We start from the raw sequence: 25,661 nt of genomic DNA on the forward strand, positions 1-25,661 counted from the left end.
TGCTTGGTGACCACTGCATAATTTGCATGAATACAAATGTTTCCAGCTCTATGTACAAGTGCAGTGAGCTGCAGCATTGGCTCTCAGCAAAGATCATCACTGTGGAGATGTGCAGGCCTATTTTGTCTTTGCTATAAAGGAATTTAGATTTTTGAGGACTTCGACTTGTATGAAAGTGCACATGATCACACATCTTTTTTTATGTTGTATCTTTTCCTCCTAGAGAAGTTTGTCACCTGTTTCTGGTACTCACTGATGTAGGTTCACTAATGAAGTTCATTTTGTGTAACTGAAATATTTTAATCCTCTTCCACTAGCAGCAACATATTCTACCACTCAAGTCTAAGAACAATTAAAATAAGTAATTCTCTCTTTATTTATACTAACATAATTTTATATGAATTTAAAATGTACTTGGATAATGGGAAAGGGCTCATTGCCACTGGTATTCTTTCACTGCAAGTGACTCTCATCCATTCAGGTCTTATCAGAGGTATTTATTTTAAAGCCATATTTAGTGCTGCTGTTATTGGCTGTGTTAAGAACCTTTTCCTGTCATTCTTTATGCAATGAATTATTTGTCAGCAAACCTACAGCTGAGTTCTCCATCCATGTACCCAGAAGGATAAAGTAGTGGGAGAGCTTTGAGGGGGCTTCCTGTGCTGTGTTAGTAAAGGGAGAATTTAATCTGGTTCAAACCCTGAACTGGCTGTACTAGCTCAGATTGAAAGGTTTTCTCTACTTAGAAAAGGTTTATCCATGAGCAGAAATGAGCCAAGCGCAACAGCTAAAATTGATTTTGGTTTAGCTTTACAATAAGCAGCAACTTTATACATATTGCTTTGGGTGCATGGAATAATGGCAATAGCTTCTGACTTTGAGTACAAAGTAACTTTCACAAAAGGATGAAATGTTGAGTTTTCTTGTTTTGCTTGCTTTCTTATACCAGTTCTTTTCTCCTTCTTGTTTCCCAAATCCCTTATTTGTTAGTTTTCCCTTTTGATTCTTCCCTTTTACTCTGTTGCCTCAAAGAAAATGAAATCCTTTTTTACAAGATTGGTGAGACAGAGGCAGATTTGCAATCACAGTAATGAGAATATGACACAATTTATTATGAGTGATAGTATAATTACTAGGAGATGTGATTTATTGCAGAAAGCTAACTAGATACCAAGGCTGTTGGCATGAAATCTCCTCCTCTTCACAAGGACCAAAATACAAACTTGCACTAAGTCAGCAGTTCTTCTCCATTTTGACTTGGCATTTGCAACAAAATGGTTTGTTTTCTATCTAATCCAGCTCTGGAACTAGTAAAAGCCAAGTCCTTGAGAAATTTTAGTAATGCTCTGGAGCAAGAGGAAATTGTGCCAAAATTTTCATCTTTATATATATAAACCTTCATAAAGGGTTTTAAAGTTGCTGTACTCACAACTTTGTAATTTTTCATGTTTGGCATGCGCTAGGCAGGGCTGCAGTGATATCTGTACAAAACACTTCACTTCTGCCTCAATAAAAAACATAAGACATTCTTCTACTTCAGTTTATTAGTGCAACACTTCAGTTATAAATTATCCAGGTTCTGCACTTTGTGAGAATTTAGCTCCTTTTGTGTGGAGAGGAACAATTTTTTTTTCTTATGAGAGAGCTTGCCAAGAACTTTTGCTCTTTCAATATTTGCCAAATGTTTTCAGTCTCACCTTGATATATTGGCTACAGTTCTGAGATTCTCTAAAAACCTCAGCCTGTAAGTAATTAGTGAGGCCATGATTACCTTGCTGTTTTCCATCTGTTGACTGCTCTCCAGGAGTCACTTTCACAATATTCACCAACTCTGACATGTTTAATTTGCTCTATGAATTATGTGTGACAAGAAATAATCTTGTTCACTGCACAGGAAAGAGCTCGTGGTGTTTGTCTGCTGTGTGTGGCATTAACCTCAGCCACAGCTACCCCTAGAAAAGTGGTCAGGATTAAAACGAAAAAAAAAAATATGAATTAGGGGGAAAATATGCCTGAACAATGAAATGGTTTTGAAGAAGCTTTCATAAGACAAAAAGCAAGATAAAATGGTATTTTGTTTTGGTGTATTCAGTCATTAAACTTCACATCTGAAAGCCCCTGTCTGATACCTCTGCTGCCTGTGAGGCATTGATAAATTATGAGCAAAGCACCCCATTAATTCTGGAAGCAATGAAGAAACCTTTGGAGCACTGTCATGAGATGAATGCATGGCTCAGCCATCAGAGATGATCAGTGTGTCTCCAAACCTCTTTTGTGGGCTTTTTGTGTCTCTAGGATAGATGAGAGCCCTACTGTTTCTACCTTCACCTGTTTTGGGGCCTTTGAAGTGTGTAAAGTTCTGATTTTGGTGATGCTAATGTGAATGGATGGGTAGTAAAATATGTCAGAGTGATATCTGAACCTAGTGGTCCCTTTCCTCTCTGCTATGGCTTGTATGGATGTGAACTTAAGGAGATTTGGATGAAAACCATTCATCTCTTCAAATTATTTATTTTTTCCTAGTTCAGCATCACTGTGTGCTCACCCTCACTGTGAATAATGGTAAACACAATTTTGTCATACTTGAGTGTGGGTCTAAAGGGGACCTAAATCATCTATAACAGGAATTCACTGATCTTTTCCACATAACTACACCCACTTTTTCTTGGAAGATGTACAGATGTTTGTTCAATGTTTTCAATTTAATATCGTAGTAGTTCATAAGAATCCTTTTCTAAGAGAGTTAAAGAGATTGTGTGTTGATTTAGTATAATAATTTCACTGTTTTGTTGATAGTGATTAATCACATTCTAAGAATAGAAAGACTAGCTACTTTTACTACCCAAAATATATGAACATTTACTACCCAAATATTTATGAACATTTAATAACAACATGATTTATAAGATGGAAGATCAGTTTTTACCTCTGTTATATTCTGATCACTGGAAGTTCTGAAAGAATTGTGTAGCATGGAGGGAGGATGGAGTTGATGAGTGAATTGATTTGAGTTGGAGAACCAGAAATTTCCATTTGAATTAGAAGACTTAAAGCCTTTTCTCTTAACTGAGAAGCTGTATCATGTAAATGAAAATTAGTGTGTTTGGACATTGGTGGCAAAAATAACTTGAACTTGGTGGCCTTTTCTTCACAAATGTGTTTTAGAGTTACACTTTTCTTTTTGAGAAGGAAGGATGTTTTAAAATGTTTTTAGGGAGACGTTGCAATTGGCATTTCTTCATCTTAGGCTCTTAAGAAAATGAAAACTGCTGTGTAAGTGTTATGTGTGCTGCTCAGTACTGTCAAAAGGTTTGGATAGTAGAGATGTAGCTTTGGACTGGAAGTGACTGCCAATTTGAGGTAGTTTGCAATAAAACAATTTGCAAAATATCTCCTCCAATGAATTTTACTTCAACAGGATTGCCTGGTCTGGTGATTTTTCCAAGATAAGTTACTGCATACCTGAAACAAAAGGTGCTTTTCTTACTGTCAGTTAATTGTTACATTTTGAGCTTTTTTTTAAACTTGTAGGAGTCTTCTAGTTCAGTGTTCATTGGCTTACTTGTATGTAAATTAATTCAGTTCTATCTCTATGAAGAAAAACATTTTTTACTTTCTCTCCAATTAACAATTTAGAAATTTTTCTGGTTACTGCTTTTCAAAATAATAAAAAATATGGTGCTTCTAATTAAACTTCCCTTTTTAACATTGCATTCTGCATGCAATATTTTGCTTGAATCTGTCATGTTTTCCTACTTTTGTTACAGCACATGCCTCAATTTGTACCTTTCAATCTCAAGTTGTCAAATTAATTAGCTTGATTACACTATATGTCATCAGACTAATAATGCACATCTTGTCTATATCTGGATCTGAAAAAGTGGTAGTTCAGCAATCAATGTATGTGGAAATAGTTTCATATTTTACATCAGGGAAAATATTTTACTAGGAGATCTTATGCTAATGATTTGGAAAAATCTGAAAGTTGAACTGGTGGGTAAAGAATCCAAGAGCTGATATGCTCATGCCAACATCCGCAATCTGGAAAACTGTCTGAAAACACCATTTGCTGAATTTGTAGATTTCTCAATTGGGGAGCAATAAAAAGCCTTTTCACTTAGACATTTTTGGCCCTGTTTTCTAGATTCACTTGTAAAACAAGAGGTCAGAGTCTGGAGGAATGTCTCCAGTGCCAGTTTTCTGTGCTGAGGAAGGCTGAGGCTGTGATGTTTCTGAGCCCACCTGGCTTTCAAACACTCTTGTAAAGGCTGACAACTCCAGACCCTGGATGTGAGTGGATAATCTTGCTAAGTGAGATGGGATAGAAACCTTGGGTAGAGGATGTGCTGTCCAGTGTCTTATGAAAACTATATTTGAGCAGAGAAAATGGTATCAAAATAGAGTAGATTCTGCTTTAATCCTTGCTGTTAGTGACTGACTTCTCCCTGATGGGGAAGAGGTTTGCTCTTGCCTCTAAAGATGCTCTTACTCTCTTTCCTGAGTATGTGAGAGCCTTCAGCAAAGTGCTCATTCGTTCTGTGTGGACCTTCTGAGATGTTCTGGCAAGCCTTGCAGTCAGACTGGAAAGAGAGAATGAAAAAGCTTGTAAGAAAATGAAAATCAGAGGGCTATGAGCAAAAGGCAAGACACTGAAAAAGGCTTTGAAAGTCTCTTTTTGTGCCACAGCAGCATTTTAACCATGCCTACCTGGTTATGTTGGTTCTGAGGTCTGGGTTTGTGCAGGTGCCCTTTTTATTAAATAAATCTGTATGACTTACTGAATCTTTAGGATTTTACTACAGTTATTGATGAAGATCCTCATGGAGAATCCCAATGGTCTTTTGGAAGTAAACAGGGAAGAGTGTCAGTTTGCTTTGTCCCACTGCTGGTGTCATGGCGTGGGAGAGGTGACTGTACCCCAAGATACCCAACAGAGCTGTTTGCTAGCACAAGCAACTGTTGCTTGTTCAGTTTCTTTTGTACAGCTCACAAACATAGGGAACATTGCAAAAGAAGCTGTTGCTAAACAGCTGAGAAACTTCTACTGCATTTCAAATATTTGAAGCTGCTGTGAGACTTAAAAGGATGAGAAGAGGTAGATGTGGCTTATCCACATCAACAATACAAAACAAGTGTCTATTGTAATTCAAATGAAGGAGTATCCATTTGTGAACAGCTGGCACACATTTGTGAACTATCAATTTATCAGGAGGGATAGGGAACTGAACAGACACTTGCATGCCCCTTGCTCCTATTTCGAATGATGTGCTCTCTGCATGGACTTTGTCATCCCTTCAGGAAAGGGGAAAAACAAAATCTGAAGATGGCACTGGCCAGAAATTCTGTGTGATCACAGAAATGTGGTGTTAGCTGCTGCAAGCTGTTGCTCTGATGCAAATGTTGATAGAGGAGATGGTATCATCTTCCCTTTTGCTTTAGCAGCCACAGGAACTGTTTTGCAGAAGAGAAGGGTGAATTTTTGTAATATTTTACTCACTTTCAAACCCTCCACTAAGACTCTGGATGCAGTGTCATGGCCACCTTTCCTGTAGGATGGATTTGGTAAATGAAGCCACGTCTTTGCTGGGCGACTCAGCCATGCCTGTGGAGTAGACTATGGTTTCCTGGGGCAGGCTCTGCCCCAATGTGATCCAGTGGCTTGTGGTATCTGATTTCTGGATAGAATATATCTTAATAATATCTTATTAAGCTTGTGGTAACCTATTTCTGGCCATAATATACCTTAAATTCTGGCCTGCTGCTCCTGCCAGCTGTGTCTACCAGCCTGGAAAGTATAATGCTGTAGTGGCAATTCTGCCAGTATGGAGAATGTGGCCTGATGGTGTTTTAAGCTCTGGTCAGCCCCAGCTGGTGGAAGAGCATTAGTCAAAATGTTTCTTGGTGCTATTAATGTGCAGATGGCTGGTCATCTTCTATAAAAAGCTCAGTCACACTGTCCTGAGAGAAGGGAGACGGGAAATGCCTGTGGGAGTGAGGCCTGCCTTCCCTCAGTGAAGCATGGGGGATCCTCTGGCCAGGTCCTGCTCTACAGAACTGGCTTAGGCATTGTCTTGAGACCCTGCTTTACCTTGCCTGGTCATTTGTTTGCCTGAGACTTCTGTCTTGATTTAATGGTGTTTGGTTTGTTTGGCAACTCTAAAGCCAGAGGTTTATGCAGTACATCTCAGGCTCTTCTCCTCCTCTTTGACACTGGGCATAGTGGCCGCTTGCGTGAATGATCCAGGATGTGGGAGGAGATTTATCAAAGTAGCAGGCTTGAAAACAATTGAAAAAAGTACATCTTGTTCCTAGTGATAGTTAGATTTCTAGGAGAAAAGAGAGTTAAAGGCATTTGAGTTGATCAAGGGAGAGATGCTTGTTTTCATATCTTAACACCTTAATCTTCATGCTATCTTATCATAGTTCTCACATCTAAACACCGTCCTTCCCTTCCCACCGAAACCACAATGTGGGGATTTGCTAACCCTGCAAATAAATCTATGATTAATATGTTTAAGCTTTGTATCCTGCCCAAAAGTCAAAACCAGCCCTTTGCTGGAGGAAATACTTCGTGGAAAGCTGATGTGCTCTGGAAAACAACTCACTGAGGGGAGGCAAAGCCTCGACACAGCTTGTAGAGAATTTATGTTCAGAGAGCAAGTAGAGAAACAGAGTTTTTTTTGAGCCAGGAGAGCACAGTCTGAGAAGCATGCTGCCTTAGGCAGAAAGGCTCAGATTGCCAGCAGGACTGTGTGCTGTGCGCCATGAGGAGCTGTGTGTGCAGGAGTGGGGTTTAGCAGCTGATCTGTGAGGCCCTTGGGGGTGTTTCACTCTCCCCACACACACTGGGTCTGTGTCCCCAGGCTGCCTGTCTAAATCCTGCCTGCAACCAGAAGTGAGCTTGTGTGGCACTCTAGTGAACTGGGGGATATTTTTTCTTACTGAATATTTTGATGCAATCAGCTCTTAACTGGAAAGACATGTTCCAAACACTTCTGCTCAAGGAGAGCATGTAGGAGTTGGACCAAACCCCAATGCTGTGAACGCTCAGGGGGGCTGTGTGTGCTCCGAGTTCCTGTTCTTTAAAGGCTGGATTGTGCTGTAATGAAATCTACTCTAAAGCACAGCTTGGGTGCTTGTGTTGGGCTCAGCTGGAAGATGGTTTATCCAAGGAGCCTGTGCAGGGGGGAGAATGAATAGAATAGCCAACCCCAATTCTAGTTCAGAGGGCACCGTTGTCAGCCATATCTGTATGGGAGGGGTTGGTTTTCACAGGATCACAGAATGACTGCGTTGGAAGAGACCTTCAAGATCATCAAGTCCAGCCCATGCCCTACACACCTTGACTAAACCATGACACCAAGTTCCACATCCAGTCTTTTTCTGAGCACACCCAGGGATGGTGACTCCACCACCTTCCCAGGCAGGCCATTCCAATATTTTTTCACTCTTTCTGTGAAATTCTTCTTCCTAATATCTAACCTATATTTCCCCTGTTGCAGCTTGAGATTATGTCCTCTCTTCTGACTTGCTCTTCACTGAATTATGTTTCCTGTTGGTGGCCTACGCTTTTTTTTTCTTCCCCATATATGTTTTATTTTTATTTTATTTTGCTCCCCCTCAAATCCACAAATTCTTGACGTTATGGAGTACTTGAGGGAGTAGTAAAGTAAGAAAGCTTTGATAATGTAGAGTAACTGCTGGGAAAGCAACCATCTTGATTTATGATGGCTTTATGAACCACAACTATTGCGCTTTTTAAGAAAATTGAGAGTTTTGCTCTTTGTAGATGGAACGGGGCTTCCAGATTTTAGCCTATTCTCACAAAGAGAACTTTCTGTGAGTTCATCTGCTGTTTTTAGCACTTGTCACTTTTAGTAACTGTTGCCCTCGTATAGGTTGCCATGGACAAATGCTGTATTGTCACTTATGTGATTTTTTTCAGAGGTGTAGCAATATATTGTTGGGCCTGTGTATAATCTTGTGCTATAAGAGTCATTAGAGAAAGACACAGCTACAAATAGGCTTTCTGACTTCTTTTTTTCTCACCTGTGAAACTGGTGATGAGGCCATTACATAAAGATTTCTCCTGGAATGAACCTCCAGTCATCAGAGGGACTGCAAACTGCTTGGAAGACATGCTTTTAAGCTGTGCATTTGGAAAGATTGCAAGGATTAATATAACTGAACTTGAGAATAATGACACATCAATGCTGTTGGGAAAAGTTATTTTAAAAGTCTGAATCTGTCTGTAAGGCTTACGTGTTCATTTATTTTTTCATTAACATAAGAGACTAAATATCCATCTTTCCATGATAGCTGTGTTTTGTAGTGCTTTGTCAGACAGTTAATTTAAAGCCAGTCATCTTTTTATCCCAATTTGATGGATGCATAAGGGACTGGAGAACTGCAGGCATTTTGATTTGTGCTTTTGCAGTGCTAGCAGTGTCTTGAAACATTACTATTTTTTGCAATTTCTAAAGATGTATGTTTGTGACGTTTAGATAAATGTTGGCTCATTTTAAAGAGGGGCTATTATAAAATATTTAATTCTAGCAACAGTCTTTGCACCTTCATTTCACTGTGATATCATTGAGTCAAGTTCATTTTTAGTGTCCCTGTAGCAACAAATTCTGCTCAGGAGGTTGGTCAGTTTGTATTCTCCTAAAAGAAAGGGTGAGAGAGCTTCCTTCTCCCTGCTGCCGCCTCCCAATAATAATTATGATGAGAATAAAAGAGTAAAGATGATAATAATAAAAGAGCTTGGCTATAGTACCTAATACACTACACTAAGGAAGACCAAATCTGCTGAAATGGATGGTGTGAGATATCTATGCTCAAGTTTGAAAAGATTTTGTTTTAATTTAAAAAGACATGAGGAGGCTGGAACAATACTTTATAAACAAGTGCGATTTTGCTCACATTCTTATGTTCTAGTTGTAGTTTCATTATATGAAGTTAAGCAAGAAGAGCTACATTGTGTCATGTGAGGAGTATACTATGGATAAAATACCTTTTATTTATGGTGCAACAAAGATGATAGAGTTGAAATTATACTGGTCAGAGAAATGATCTTTCAAGATAAAAGTTAATAAATTAAGTTCTACTTTTTGAAGTAGTAAGACTGAGTCATGTGCAAGTATCTACACCTTTTCAGTGATTAAAGATAACCATTTTATCTTGCTCTGCTTTTGAACTGAGGATAGCAAGACAGTGGTACAGCAGCATAATGACAAGATGGGTATAACATAAAAAAAGATGAGTAGGAAAGGGAGAGGTGAGCATGAAGCAATTAAAGTTTTAGTTGATCCTTATGGTGAAAAGCTGTTACCACTGACATGGTGATTCTTCAGCTGCCAGAGCACACATGCTGTTATTTTTACTCTGCTACAGTGCATGTTGTTATCATGCAGGAAAATATTTGACTCATCATGTCTTGGGGGAAGTTAATGATTTGGGCTATAACAGGACTTGTTTCCAGAAACAGGGACTGTATTTCTTCAGTGTTGTAGTGTTTCCAACTCAGTGAGTAAACATCCAGAACACCCAGTAATTGATACAGTACTTACAGGTTACTGCTGCCTGTCCTTGCAAAATTCCTGCTGCAAAAGAAGGCTTTGCTTTTATTAAAGGAACCCGGGGGGAACAGGTTGAAATGGATAATAATTTTGCTGGCTTGGAGTACCAAAAGGATTTTTTAAGTGTTTCTAGTGGCCTTACTGTGTCTTCCTGACACCTGAGATGCAGATTCCTGAAAGCCATACAAATGGGTGTGGAGTCACTGATTGCAACCCTGCCCTGTCTCTGTCCCTGAAATGGGTACTCAGGAAGGTGAAAGGACTTCCCAAAAGTGAATGACTACAAAATGAGCCCAACAACTGTCACTTGCCTATGCATCTCACCGCTGATGTTTTTTTTTTTTAATGTGTTGAAGCGGATTTAAATTCTGGGTTAATTTAATCCAGCCTTCAAAAAAAGAGCTCAGGTTGGGTGTAGATGGCAGTCAGTGGTCATGCAGCAGATCTGGGAGTGCCCCTGCTTGTAGGAACTAGTATGGCATTGTCTTTGAAAGGGAAGGGGAGAAAACACTTTGCCTAATCCAGGCTGTGTCAAAAATGAGGTGTCACACTTGTGCCTTTGGTCCTTCCTATTCCTAGTGAAAGAGATCTGAACTTGGAAATGACTGTTCTTACCATTGCCACAGTGGGATTTCTATGATAGGATCAGGCAGCTTGATAAGGCTGAGAAAGGTGAGTTCACAGAAGGTTTGGAATTGTGTGCAAACACAGAAGTAATTCCCAGGAACATCCTGTACTGTACTTGGAGTAAATGCCGTTGAGCTATTGCAAACTGATACAAAGCAGGAGAAGACCTGGGGTTTCCACTTTATGAATAGATGAGATTCCCATGCTGCAAATAATTTATTTTCAGGTAAATGTTAGCTAATGATCTTTAATATGGCTGTGACTTGAGTTCTTGCTGGCTGAGAGGCATCCTGTGAAATCCTTAGGAGGCAATAAATTCACCAATGGCAACCTGAAATGATGGAGTAAGTTGAAGCTGTCAGCTCTGAAACTTAAAGCAACAAGAGGTAGTGGTTGCCTTGTCTGCATTTATCTTTTGCTGCATCAATCCAAATCATTCAGCATCTTGACTTTGAGGGTTTGTGCATAAAAGATGTATTAATTTTGAGAGCAGTCATTAGGTATAAACCCCAGCTCACCTTAGAAATATGAAGTACCATCAGGGAGAGTGTTTTGGTGGTGTTTAATTTTTGCAAATGTTTAGAGCAGGTCACCAAACAATGCACCTGAAAGTTGATGTTACTTTCCCATAATGGCTGTTTTAACTGGTAATGGTTCAAATGAATTAATCTTTCAAAGAGTCTTGCTGTTGATTCTATTCTTCAGTCTGGAAAAAAAGAGAAACCTTATCACAGTCTGCAACTTCCTGATGTGGGGAAGAGGAGGGGCAGGCACTGATCTGTTCTCTGTGGTGCCCAGTGACAGGACCCGAGGGAATAACCTGAGGTTGTCAGGGCAGGTTTAGGCTGGATATTAATAATGCTGTTGTGATGCAGTCATAGTTCTAGTCTTAGATTTTAGAGTAGTCTCAGCTGTTAGCAATTCTTGAGTGACACGAGCCAGAGTTGAACATCAGAAGTGGTTCAATGTATTGTTTTCCTTCTAGTTTGACACCATCTCTAGAGCAACTGAGATGTTCTAGAGAACATCTTCTATGTAAGCTAATAAATAATTTCCAAGTGATTTGATTTGATCAAGCATAAAAGAAAGACAAATACTGATGTTAATGCATTGAACTGATCACTATCTTGTGTGGGTGAAGTATGGCTTCGTTTCTGCATGCTACAGCAAGTACATATTAAACTGAAATCTCTGCTAACAGTTCAATAAGCCAGGACTTTCCAAGGTAAACAGCTCACTCATTTACTTCAAGAGATGTGCCCAGAGTGCTGTTTCTTGTGCTTTCCCTGCAGCTGTAGAGCTTAATACACTCTCAGGTAAAGCAGGAGGAGAGCTGTGCTTCTGTAGGCAGATGGAAACAGCTCTGATGCAGAAATCTATCTGAGAAGCAAGTGTCCAGTGTTTTACCAGCTGATGCATGCTGAGAGCTCCCAAAATGAGGAAATCTTTTTTCTGATGTAGCTGAGAAGGTTTAATTTTGTTTGCTTCCCAGAAGTTTGGTTTGCTGTCATTCTCTCACTTGCTGTTGGAGCTTGTGTTTTTAGAGGATCTATGTGTGCTGCTGAGGACGTTTCTTTCACTCCAGCAGTCTTGTGTTGCTTATCTCTCAGTATATAGTGTTTGTCATGGCATCAGTTCTGATGTTTCCTCACAGCTGGGTAATATTTCAGCCTATTGTGTGGCTTTATGGTTTCTTTTTCTTTGTACTCTATGAATTCCAAATTGAAGCTGTTTGGAGAGAGTGGTGAGTGTTTTAGGTGTCCCTGGTGCATTTTCAGAAATGCTCTTGGAGGGTTTCTATCATGCAGGAAGAAGAAAGGATGGGTTTTCAGTGAATAAGCTTCCTTGTAAAAGTGCAGACCACGGATTTCCCTCCTCATGTCTCTAAGCTACTTGTTGTCCTTGAAAAACAGAAAAAACCGCAGCCTGACACTGAAAATTAATGGCCAGGATATCATGGTGTACTGTGCTGCACGGGCTCATGCAGCAGGCATCTCTAAGCCTCTCTTCTTTCTGTGCTGCCTCATATAAATAAATATTCCTTAGGCCAATTCCCTTATGGATCTGTCTGGAGTGTTCATGGATCTGTCCCTGCTGATTTGAACCCTAATTCTTAAAGAGCAAATGTATATGCCCAAGTGCCCAAGGCGCCAGTTTTATCATCATCTGGGATTTACACAGACACTCTCTCCTTGTTTTTCAGCTTCTCCTCTGGAATAAGAGTAGCTGTAGGAAAAACAACTGAATCTATCCTGCCTCCTTGCTTTTAACAAGCAACTGCATTTCGATGAAGCCCCAGGGAGAGATTCCACAGCTATAGAACAGATGCTCTCTTTGCTCAGAATCTGGGGTTTTATTTCTTCCTTAGACATTTGAGCTGGCTGCTTATCCTGAGGTGTCTGCTTGTTGCTTCTGTTATAGGAGCAAAGAGCAAAGATCCTTCCTTGAATTGAGAGAAAATGTCCTTCAGCACAAACATCAGTTTGAGATATTGTGGATGCAGAAAACAAGGTGGAAGTGTCAGTGCAGATGCTCAACTGGATTAAGTGATGACTGAAAATATGTGAAATTCTCTTTTCATCTGAGTGATAGTTGTTGCCTTGGGTAGTATTACTTTGCAAAAACATACCTCTTTATGTAGTCCAAAGAGATGAAGTAACCACAAGCTGTGCTTATAGAATATTATTATTTTTTCCCTATATTTCAACATAAAATAGCAGGGGACATAAAGGAAACCTTTTTTTCCTGAGACATAATCAAATATCTATAAAACAAATGAAGCATGGGTTGTATCTTTCCTCTGAAATACAAATAGCATGCTTTTATAAGAAGGCTTGGGAGCTGCTGGAGAAGGAAATCAATGCTGTATTTGAAATCCCCACGTTAGTGGTAGTCTGGTGGAGTTTGCAATGGTGTGGGGTGAATTCTGAACGTGGTGCTGTCTATAAAGAGTCTCTCAGAGCTGCCTGGGGATTTATTGACTGTAGGTGCCCTGGGCAGATTGATGGCAAGGTAACTCCAGCCTTGCCTCCTGCCCTTGCTAACCCAGCTGGAGCAGCCAAATCTCTCTGCAGCACATGTGGAGTCCAAGTAAGGGTTTGCTTTGGTGGGATCCAGCAATTGCAACAAGGCTTTTGTGCGCTTCCTGAAGGTTCTAGTTCTAAACTTCTCCCAGTCCTAGACTTCCCCAGGTCATGACAGTCATGTTCAAAGGATGCCTGGTAGTCTTTTTCAATATTAAGGTGTTGAGAAAGGTTTTCAAGCATTTTATGGATCTTTCTATTTCTGAAGCATTTTAAACTTCAACTATTTTAAGAATTTGTCCTGGATTTTTTCATTGCTTTTGGAGGCCTTTTTTCCTTTTAGAAGCAGCTTTCTCCTCATGTTTCCCTCACCCCTCACCTTGTGTTTTCAAATGACCTCCAGTAGAGCTGGAAATATATTTGGCTTCTGCAACCTCCTGGTTGTGCAACCAAGGCAAATGCAAAATGCCTGTAGAATAAAACTCATTTCTATATCTGCTTGTTTTCTACTGGCCATTACTTCTGGTTGTTTCCTTTTTAGTAATTACAATATTTTACAACTCCTCCACCTTGTGCCTTTTTTATATTCCTTTTCAAGCATTTTTATGCAAATGTTTAAATTCCTGAGTAATCTTGTGGAAGTGTTTCTTTGCCTTAGTTCTCATTTTTCTTCTTGCAACACCCTCACTGTGTTGCTCTTTTACATAAATTCGTGCAGTTGTGTGCTCACACAGTGCTGTTGCTGGATAGGTGAAACATGCTAGTCTGAGAAATGAATTTTCTTGGAGAGATCCATCCCAGATTTAGCCAGGTGGACTTCTCAGTGTTGCTTCTGAGCATGCTGCCAAGTGGTGAAACATTGAAATTGCTATAAAGAGCAACAAATGGCCAATTATGGGCCACCTTTACTCATGTTGAGTAACAACCAGAGACCTCCCACTGGTGTAGCCTTCTCCTGCCTACCTGTTTGTGCTGCTGGATGCCTTTTGGAGATAAGCTAATGGAAGTATTGGAAGTTAGGTCTGTGAGGGGCATTTCTAGACAGAACCACATCCAGACATTGATTCTGTAGTAGTAAATACAAGGAAAGGGACTTGGAGCTTTGTGGGAGAGGTATAAATATCCTTGGATGTGCAGAAATGATGCCTCTGCCTTCAAACTGAGCTGAGGAGCTTTGGATGCTCTGGGCTAAAGGTGCCTCTGCACATGCCTGGACTGGTGTCAGCAGCCTCCAGTCCTGCAGTTCAGTTCTTCTTTGTGCCTCCTTTCTCCTCCCAATCCTCTGAAAAGTGCCAAAGTATACCAAATGTACCAGGGAAACTGAGGGAGGAAGGGTCCTAAAGGAAGGTGGTAAACTATGGGAGTAAAAATTGCTATTTCAGTCACAGCACAGAAAAGAGTAGGTCCAATTTCAGATAGTGCATGTTCAAGTCAGGTTTCTTGAACCCTGAGGCATCCTGTTTTTAGCTTAATAGGTATGTGCTACACTAAGGAGCTTTGCAAGGACCTGGCAAAATAAAACAACTGTATAGCAGCACATGGAAGATCAAACTGATCCTTGGTGTATGAAAGTTAATGTACAACAGAAGGAAAAATGTGTGCTGTTTGCATTCTTTTTTACTGGCTTCAGTCCACAAATAACAAATGGTTTGCCACCATAAAGAAACATAATTGCCAGCGGGTTGTGGAAAGAACAAGGGAAATAATGACAGACACCCTCAGTGTGGTGTGCAGCCACCTGGAAGGCAGTGTGTGCTTTCTTAGCCCGCTGCTGACAAGAGTGTAGAGATGGAGGTGGAAGAAGCAAAAATAATTAGTGGTATGGAAAGATTCTGCTAAGAGGAGGTGTGCAGAGTCTGGGAGCATTTTACTGGAGAGAAAATGCCTAAAAGAACCACTGAAGAAAGCTCCAAAATGGATTGTGCATTGTTGGATTGCTGGGTAATGCAAGTATTAACACTCTTCTCTCCCCCACCTCTCATGAGTGCAGAATAACCCTTTCAGTTACGTGGACAGTCACTTTGTTTATTCAAGAAATGTGACAGGAAGCCCTCAGGATCCTGGGGAGCAGGTGAGGATGTTTGGAGGGGAAACACGGACACAGAAGTGGAATTTGAACTGGCGTTGTGAGAGTGCTCCTGCAAGCAAGAGCTCCATCAGCACTGTGGCTTGGCACAGCTCTAGTGATTCTCTGAGATGCCTGAGATGTACCTGGTGTCTGTGGTTTTGTTGATTAAACCCCACAACCTCTGTGATCTGCAGCTTCTCTGGAAGTGGCACCTGGCTGGATGCTGCCTCCTGCTCCTTGGCTCTTCTGACCTGGAGGGCTCAAACCAGGCTGACAGCTGCTTGCATTTTGTGACTTTACTTGAATCGCATGTTAAACAGGGAAAAAGTTCCTTAGTTGGCTAAGGCTATAATTGGATGAGGCTTTTTTTGCTCTAAATTGCCTTTTAATAAAGTAATTTCCAGTTTAGAAATGTGAGGGTAAGTGGTTTCAAAGGTTGTGCCTGTGGGAGTTGCTGTTCAGCATGGTCAATGTCGCTCGCTACAAGATGATGAAGGGATGTTCCAACAGACATGTGAGAAGTTATAGGAAATGTTAGTCCCAAGATACTTCAAGAATTGCTGACTTGGTTCATTGACTTTACCTTGGTTCCATGCCAGAGAAGACGTGTAACTTTCTTTGACTGTGTTTGTAATTTTTTTTTTGAGTGGCGTGAGTGATTTTTTGGCAGATGTAGCTTATTGGCTACAAACAAAAAAGTCAATATTTTGCAGAAGAGAATAAAAGGCCTCCCAGAAACCTCTGAATATTTCAGTGGCAATTACAGGACTTTTTTTGTGGTTGTTTTGCTTTTATATTCTGTGTAGGTAAGAAACATGTTTGTTTACACACTGTTGCGAAACAAAAGACATTTTCCTTGTTTCTGATGCTGCTTAACAGGATGGTAATGGCATTTGTCTTTGGGTTTCTGTCAGCTTTGTTCCTGGTATACGAAAGAGTTAATCAGCCAAATTGCTTAATGGCACCTGAACACTTCTGTGATATAACAGCCAAATGAAGTATCTAATTCTACTAAAACTTCTCTTCATGTCCACACAAAAGATATCACTTTTAATGTTTTATTTCATGATTCATAACTACTTAGGAAGCAGTGTTCTTGGTGGTACAGTACCTTTAATAACACAGCTGTGTTGTGTATGTAATATGTGCATCCTATTGTGGACTTTGCTCTGGAGTACTGAGAAAATGAGATAAGAATACACTGTTTGGTGATAAACTTAACTACCCCTATATTAATAACAACTATATTGTCAGGGCTGCTATATAAATCCATTTGACCTACTTCTACCCATAAAACCACAATAACAATCTGTAATGCTGCTACATAAACACACTGGCTTCTCATGAAGAGCTGCTGTTAACAAAATTCACTGAAGGCATTTCTTTAGCATAACTTGTACTTATATACTGCAGCTGAAAGCTGCTTCAAGACTGAACATCTGTTTACAATTGCTTGTGCTTTATTACTGCTGTGTGGTGAGCATTGTGAAAGATATTTCAGCACTGTCTGCCTTGCACCATCTTCATGAGGTTTGTTTCTGGAAGCTGAGAACAGCCTGACCCCCTGATAACAAGGCTTGCCTAAGAGGCTTTAGCCACAGGGCTAAATTTCCTTATCAGTTCACTTGTTTGCTCTGAGAGAGGCAGGCTGACCATTAAATGAGAGTTTTAGTGGTGGAGGAGCCCTCCTTAAGCATCCTGGTGCTGCTCCCGAGGGTGCTAGGGGGGTCATTGGCTGTGAGGATGGGCAGGGGCGCTGGGCTGTGGTGCCCCTTGGGAAAAAGGGCAGGGATTGCTGGGGGCCATCCCTCAGAAGGTGTTCAGCCATGGTTAGAGAGCAGTGGTGGGCAGGCAAGGATGGGATGAGCTGCCTGGGGTGCTGGTGTTCACTCTCCTCAGGAGGAGGGATTGCCATGGCACAGCCTAAGGCAGCTGTGGGGGCTGAGCCAGCTGTTCTGGGCAAGCACTCCTCTCCTGTTCTCTCCTGCTGTGCTACCTCACACCCTCCTCCAGTGGAAGCAGGATCACTATAAAACACATGGTTTCTGCATCTACGAATTTACTGAATCCTTTTTAACCTGTTCAAAAGTAGGTTTTCACTAGAGTAGTATTTTCAGCTTTTTCTGAGTTATAGCAGAGGTGTATCAGAGGAGCATGGAAAGTATTTACTTATGTAATTTATTCCATAAAATGGAAAAGGGGTAATATAACTCAGAGATGATGAGCTCACTATGCATGTTCTGGCTCTACTGAATTGAAATAGTTCAGTTATGTTGCCTGTAGTAGATGGTTCACAGAATTTTTAAAATCCATGGATGTTTTATGGCTGTAAAGTGCTTCAGTGCTTGACTAAGATGCTAAGACTCCTCACAGGAATGCAAATATCACCTAATATGTTTTGTTATTTTAGCACCCCATCTCTATCTCAATAAACACAGAAAAACCTTTTATTTTTTTTTTCTTTTTTATGGTGCGTACTTAATGTCTCAGGAAGAAAATAGCACCACAAATGCAAGGAAATTAATTCATACCTGACTGATATGGTGTTTCCTCTAGATCTAGAGGAGAAGAGCTCCAGCTACAGAAGTCCAGAAATCTTTTCCCTGGTATGGCTGAGTGGCTAGTGTTGCTATTGTGTATGATGTGGCTCCTGCATGAGTAATGTCATTACTTGCTGTGCCACGTGGCTCTGCACTTGCCTGAGGTGAAAAGATTTGGGCTGAGATTGTTGGGGAGGTTATGTTCACAAGATCAAGGCTGAAAGTCAGAAAGGAGACACATGGAAATTTGTGCCTTGAAGGTTTTTGTAAGACCCATTGCTGTAGCAGCAGAGTGCCTGTGCCTTTAAGAATTGTGGAACAGATATTGCTCTTGCTGTGTGAATTCACTGTAGCATCAGTATGAAAGAGAACTTTAGAAAAAGCCTTTCATCTGAAAGCATGATCTGACTCTTGAGAAGCATTGAAAACCCTCAAGTCCTTCTCAGAATGATGCAGACAGAGGAGGTGCTTGAGTGGCACTGTGATGGTGCCCACTGAGCTGTGTGACTCCTGCCATGGGAAGCTATGGAAACTAAAAGCTGAAGGAATTCATGGTGGTGAGGGAGAGACTGTCAAGGATGATATGATGCAAAAATCCAACACTGCTTTTTCAGAAGGTTTTTGTACCAAACAGCAGCAGTACTTGCTCCATAGGAAGATGGGCACAGCCATGTCCTGGCTTGGTGCTCTTTAATCAGTAGTGGCAACAGGCAGTGAGGGCAGGAACCCCTTATACTTGACCTGTTTTATTTAGTGTTTAATTCTCCTCTGTTTAAATTAAAACAAGCTTAAAATGTGCTATTTCACAATATCTAGTTTAGCTGAGCTGATAGCAGTCAATTCCCCAGATCTTTGAGTGACTGTTTCATGATTACCAAAAATTAATATTGAGATCCCATCATTGCATTGATCTGTTGAGAAAAGCCCTATTAATCTTTTAACCTCTCTGGAATTGGCAGGTTGCTGCCTCTTCTGACTCATTGCATTACAAAAATCGAGTTTCATGTTTAAGTGCTAAGTACCTTTCAGAGTACCAAGCAAAATTTAATACTCTCAAACTAAATATTTGAAATAAGTTTGCAAATAGTTTATCTTGCTTCAATTACTTGTCATACTGGCAGAATTACAGGTTCTTAAGGCATTGCTTCAGCTTTTCCTGACTCCAGTGGTTGAGGTCTTGTGTTTTTATAAAGCAATAAAAGCATCTCTAATTTAACTAAACCAAGGTATGTGACAAATCATTGTACCTAAAATACTTGTGGGTAAAACACTGATGAGGCACTCTGAGCACTTTCCTCCAAGTTCTCTATAGGAATCTGGGGAGCTGCAGACCTGACTGACAAATGGCTTTGTGTTAGGGCAGCTTTTTGGAGATGGTGAATGCTGTGTATTATGGAAATGCACATGAAGAGGGTTGACTCCAGCAATTTTGGAGACAACACACAAAATCTGTGTTTTGAAATGATTCAGCACTGAGCCTGTGAGACTTTGGAAAAGTCTTGGTACAATAGGAACAATGTAGAGGACTATTTTTCTTCTCCTTTTCTCAAGTCTCACATTCCAGGACAGACTGTGCTGTACTGCTGCATTTCTACATGGCTGAGCTTGACTCTCTCCACTTCAAACACAAGACATGGTTTTCATCTGAATTGTGACAACCAGAACTGAGCAAGGCTCAATTAAGGGAGGCCAGGGTGGATGTGTATATAACTGCTGGGTTTAGGTAGCTAAAAAAAAGGCAGCAGTAGGAAAGGGAGGAAAGTGAAAAACAGGAGAGAGGAAGGAAGAGGCACTGCCACTGCTTCACTGCTTCCCCTCTTGCACAGGATTCTGTGCATCCTGCCTAACTCACCTTACAGCAGTGCTTTTTTCCCTGGCTTCACTTCCAATTCTAGCACATTCCATTTCTGATCCATACTGTGCCCTGTTTCCTGACAAGGTATGATCCTTCAGCTTTTGCCTGCCAGCCGAGTTTTGATCCTGTTTTCTTGCTCATCCCTTCCCCAGGTGTTCATTTTGCTCCTCCATTGTTTTCTCCTGCAGAGATCTTCCCCATCCTTCTCCTTCAGTCTTATTCCAGATCTGTATTTTCCTTCTCTTTTCCAAGTGGCTTTTTCTACTCTTTGTCCTCACTGCCACTGTTTTTCTCTTGGCTATAGGACTGTGTCTGTACCTGCTCCTAAGCAAATGTTTGCATGTTTGTGCACTGAAATGTGCCTGAGGATGCTTGAAAGAATGGTCATGTAGATGTTTTGGAAACATCATTTTCAGTATCTGACCTAGAAAGTACCTCAGTCTGCCAGAGCAAGATGGAACAGCAAGTTGAATTTTATCTGCTTGCTGAAAGTTGGGAAAAGGGGGAAAAATTATGCTGTTCTCCTTTTTTGATGCTTAAAAAGTTTTGGTTTTCTTTTTGTGCTATAGCGTTTGAACAGACTGTTCATTGAACGCTTCAGCATCCTGTCACCTTAATTTATCTGAAACATTGTGCAGCTCTTTCTTGTCTTTGTGCACTTGCAATGGCATCTAATTACTTCTATCCCTAGTGTGATAGTGTGGGTTTTTAAAAATGAGACTTCTTTACTAGGTAATACATGTGACAGGCCAACTCAGGAGAGGAGAGAAACTGTCAAAATTGGTAGTGTGATCCTCTCACTACTGTCTTTTGGGGTATGTAACCACTGCACTATGCTCACTCACACAGTCCCTCTGCTGAACCCCAAAATGACAGTTGTGCTTATGACCCTGCTCTTTTTAGGTCTTTACAGATCATTTTGGGAGCAGATATGGGGAACCCCCAAGCTTTTCTTTTTTTTCTAAGTTCCAGGAAAAGTTGCTTCCCTTTTGCACAAAATGCCTCATGTCAGGGTTCTGTGCTGGTTTTGTATCACAGGGTTCTGTGCTGGTTTTGTATCATTATAGATCGCATAAGTGAAGCTGAAGCTGTCATTTTGTGGTAGCTGTACCTTCAACGTATTGAATATTCTGAAAATTGTAATTTCATGTTATTCTGTGGCACAGAATCTCTAATAAAACTGTGTACTGTGCAAAAAAAATGTACAAATAGGAGGATTTCTATATATTGGAAGTGCATTGTTCTGGTGAAGGGGTTGGCAGCTTTCCTGCAATATCTTTATGACAGAAAAAAGCAAGGGGGAACTAAGAAGTTCTCTTTAAAGTTAACCTTCCAGCTGCTTGGAAATGTGCCTGGCATGGCTGCAAACAATTCTACTTAGATATGTATGACTCCCACCAGCAGAAGAAAAGCCTGCCCTGAGGGAAGGGAAGTCACTTGTGAAAGCTCCTGGACCACAGGAAGCTGGAAAAATTTTCCATTTCCAAAGGAAAAACAAGTCACTAACTTCCCTGTAACCTATGGGGCATTGACAGAGGGTACATCAATTTTTGCAGCATGAAGCTCAGCAAGTTCTCAGCCCTGTTCCTACAGGTCACCCTGACCACACACAAGTAGTTGATGTATCTTCAACCTCTCTTCCTTTGCATCAAGTGTGTCCTTCCCAGACAGTGCATTTAGAAATCTTTTATGCAAATTATGGGTTTGAAGTAAAAAAAATCAGGGAAAAAAGTAGTTTCTTATTTTTCTCCATAGTGAACTGTACTTGCCATAGTCACTGAATAATTTTTTTCATGTAGCATCATTAACACTTTTATAAACTGTCAAAAATCAACGAACCTTTAAAGAATCTTTTTTTCAGCAACATGAAAACATTGATATGTTCAAGCCTAATTTTCAACTGCAGAAGATTAACCTTTCAGTTTGATTTTGTCATCCCCTTGAAAAAAGATAGATAAAAGTTTTCTGATTCAAGGATCTTTTGTATTAATCTTTAAAAAATATGTTTACAGAAATTTTAGGTGATTTTTAGTCTGGTGTGTATATAGAGAGTAGGTTCTTTTGTTCTTTTGTTGCTTTAAACTAACCTGTAGGGCTTTGATTTATTCTGTGTGATTTCCTAATAAAAATTCTGTTCTCTTCGATTTAGGATGGAAATATGACATTCAGGGCAAATAACTTTATGCATCTTTTTTTCTCCATAACTAAAGTTTTGCTTTACCTGACATCCTGAACTTCATAGCTATTAATACACGCTCAAGTGCTGGGTTCAAAGGAGTGACCTGCATGCTGAACTTGCATTTTGTGGCATCAAGTCAGCTGGACTTGGTTGTGTTTCAGGTTGAGAGACTTCATATGCATGAAACAATTTACCAGGTCAAGCTTTGTCCTTGAGCACAAACCTATTTTTCATTCTTATGAATTTTCTTTTTACATTATACCACATCTCCCTGCCTTTGTATTGAGCCTTTGTCTATATTTTTATCAGTAAATGGTTAGAAATGTATAAATACTGGCTTCAACCAATGATTTGGATTTAACTCTAAAAAAAATTCCCTTAATGTAACTTTGCCTAGGAAATGCATCTGTGTGGGCTGTTGCATTATCCAAGATGTCACAGACAGGAGGGAGTGTAGTGATGAGGACAGATATATATTCTGACCTGAAATCTCCTGGCTGTCATATTTTCTAGGAACATAGGGTATGGGTTCACTAAAGAAAGACAGAAAGGTCTGCATTTATCTCATCATTAGGTTTTTAAAAAAGTATAGCTGTACACTCTAATTTCCTGTTCAAATATTGTATGCCCAGTTTAATTTACCATCCTTGAGTAAATTTTATTTCACCAGCTCTAGTTAAACCCCAAGACATTTAACTATTATGAAAGCATATAGTTGATATTTTAGAAAACATCAGTTCAGGTGAGGTTGATACATTGGGGAGAGAGGGAAATGTCACTGATTGGTAAAAGCACTATTTTCTCTTCAGATGCAATTTCACAGTTCTTATATGAGGGAAATACTCTTTTGATTCATGGAAAATAGAAATATCAGAAGTCAAGTTTCAGAGTGTGTCAGTGAATAGTACAAAGCAATGTTTTTCAGCAGCTCTTCTGCTCCTTTAGAGAGAAGTCTCTGTATTTTTTTTTCAAAATCAAATTAAAGATGATGTGTTCTTTATCAAGATCCTTCCAGTTCTATCAAAAAGAGACATTCAGGACAGTTAGTGGTATTCTGATATTCAGTGGCAGCCTGCTGGAAGGTGTGGGAGGGCTGAAGAAAAATGTTTTAGTTCTGTAAAGCCACTGATCCCTTTCTTATGGAGACTGCACTGCATTTTTGATTTTGCACAGGTCTTCATAGGGCAATTTCTCCACCTTCCATTCTTTCTGGGCTATTTTTGCCTGCTCTGTGCATGGCATGCAGAAGAGGAGCACACCTGCTGAAAATACAACTGCTCAGCTTATATTAGGGTTGTATTTAGTAATTTTTCTAGGTTAAATTGCTGAGTAATTGCTGCTGTGAGGGTTGCTCTGCAATATTTTAGCTGAAGATTCATATATGAGTGCTCTGAATTTCTCATTGATATTGATACAAGAATCTCATTGCAAATAAAATTTTAGGCCTGAGATACATGCAACGCCTCTGAAACGACACTTCTGGAACTTTTCTCTAAAAAAAAAAATTAAACTATTGTTAGAAGAAAAAGCAAGGAAAAACTGTTAGAGAGGCATCTTCCCCTTTTATCCTCACAAGAAAATGTTTGATGACTGTACTCTATGTTCAGAGAACAGGTTTATGGAGCGTTTGCTTCAGCTAAGTAAAAACTGCAGAAGATGGATGTCTGTGTTTAAGTGGTTCACGTTGTGGTCATGTTTCCTGATTCAGTATCATTTAAAAGGCTCACTGGCTGCCTCTGATATTTCCTTAAGTCTTTATGTCATTGAAAAGGTGAACACTAAAGCAAGAAAACTGAATTTAACTCAGTGGGAGGTTTTAACCAGAAGTATGTTTAGTTTAAACATTCTGAAAATTCCTCTTCCCCCTTCCTCTGCTCTTCATTATCATTCTCTTTTATTTAAATGATCTCAAAGTGCAGCCTGGTGTGTGTGTTTCCTTGCCAGGATATCCTGGGACTGTGAACCCAGGAGCAGAGGGACATTTTACATAACAGGCAATAAATTCAGAGAGAAACTCTCTTGTGTTGTGAGCCATGCCCAGCAACAGAAAAAAGCTGAATTTGAGATGATGCCTGGTCATGTCCCTTTATTTATGGGGGGCTGCAGGTGGGTTGAAAACCCCTGGAATTACAAGCTTTGCCGCTCCCAGTGGAGTGTGCATGTGGAAAAAGGTCATTGCCCATCTTCCTTGCCCTGACCTGAAGATTTTACTGGTTTGGATTTTATTTCTCTGGTAGTGCAGTGTGGTGAAGGAGGGAATCTTCCCCACAATAAAACTGGTTGATGACAACCTTCACTATCATGTCTGAGACTAAAACGTAACTCAAATATATTTGCAGTCCCCAAATGGCCATTCATTTTATTGTTGCTCACCCTTAGACTGAGGCACATGCTGCTGTCCTTGTTCCTGAGACAGTGAAACTGGAGGTTAATGTCCACGTGGTGCTGCTTTCTCCTTCCCACCATGCTCAGACATTCCTGTGAATGACTGTGGCTGCATTTTCAGGATACATGCTGGAAACCCCTAAATTTGCAGCTCTCCATATTTTCTTTTTGTTTGCTTAAACAAACCTAATCTTCTTCCCTCTGTTCCTGCAACATCTATCCATCATGCAAGCTGAGGATCCAGTCTGGGCTTTTTGCCATTCTGTACCCCAGCCCTGATCCTCTGATGTTTCCTTGAGTCTTTGCCATTGAAAAGGTGAACACTTAAAGCAAGAAAACTGAACTTGATTCAGTGGGAGAATTCCCCCCCCATTCTGTATCCCAGCTGAAATCCAGTCTGGGTTTTCCCCCATTATGTATTCCAGCTGAAATCCAGTCCACATTTTCCTCCAGTCCCAGCCTTAATCCAGTCCAGGTTTTCTCTCCATTCCATATCCCAGCTGAAATCCAGTCCGGGTTCCCCCCCCGCCCCTCCCCCACTTCTGTATCCCCATTGAAATCCAGTCCGAGTTTTTCCTCCATTCCATATCCCAGCTGAAATCCAGTCTGAGTTTTCCCCCATTCTGTATCCCAGCTGAAATTGTTTGGGTTTTCCTCCATTCCCAGTCCCAGCCAAAATCCTGTCCGTGTTTTTCCCCATTCCATATCCCAGCCAAAATCCAGTCCGGATTTTCCCCCATTCCCAGTTCCAGCCCTGATCCTTTCTGGATCCTTTATCTATTTCAGCATCGAGCCTGTCAAACGTTTGCTATTCACCTTCAGCTTAAAACAATTCTTTAAAAATACAATTATAGGTTTATGAAGTGTTTTGAGTCAGCTTTATGATCTATTAGAAAACAAACCTGTTTTAACTTAGGGTGGGTGATCTTTGCCTTACTCTCCAAGGCAGCACAACATGAATAAAGGTTGGGTTGCTGCAGAGTTGTGCTCTCTTCTTCCCAGTTAATTGATGTATCAATTGATATGTTGATTCCTGTTAAGATCACTTGCTGATGAGATAGATTTTCACCACAGGGGGGGAGGAGGTTCGTATATGCATTTTTCTGGTAATGCAGCTTCAGATTGTGATGTGCAAGCTCTTTATCCATTCCTTGACTCAGGACTTTAAAAAGTTGTGGTTTTTACAATTATAGTGATATGGGATGTATGCTAAACTTAGAGCAGCTTCTTAATTTACAAAACTCAGTTAATCTACCTCAGTTCATCTTCCTGATGTAGCTTTACAATTTATGCTGCACAATTTAGCATGGACAGCACTTCATTCCAAGTGTGTAATCTGAAATGATAGATGAAAAAACTATGTGCTGTGTTCTTTTTAAGGATTCTGAAGTTATTGATCGTATTTT

The sequence above is a fragment of the Melozone crissalis genome, unplaced genomic scaffold (genome assembly GCF_028551555.1).
Source record: "Melozone crissalis strain CALT ecotype California unplaced genomic scaffold, PUWL_Pcris_2 ptg000009l_1, whole genome shotgun sequence".
Taxonomy (NCBI): domain Eukaryota; kingdom Metazoa; phylum Chordata; class Aves; order Passeriformes; family Passerellidae; genus Melozone; species Melozone crissalis.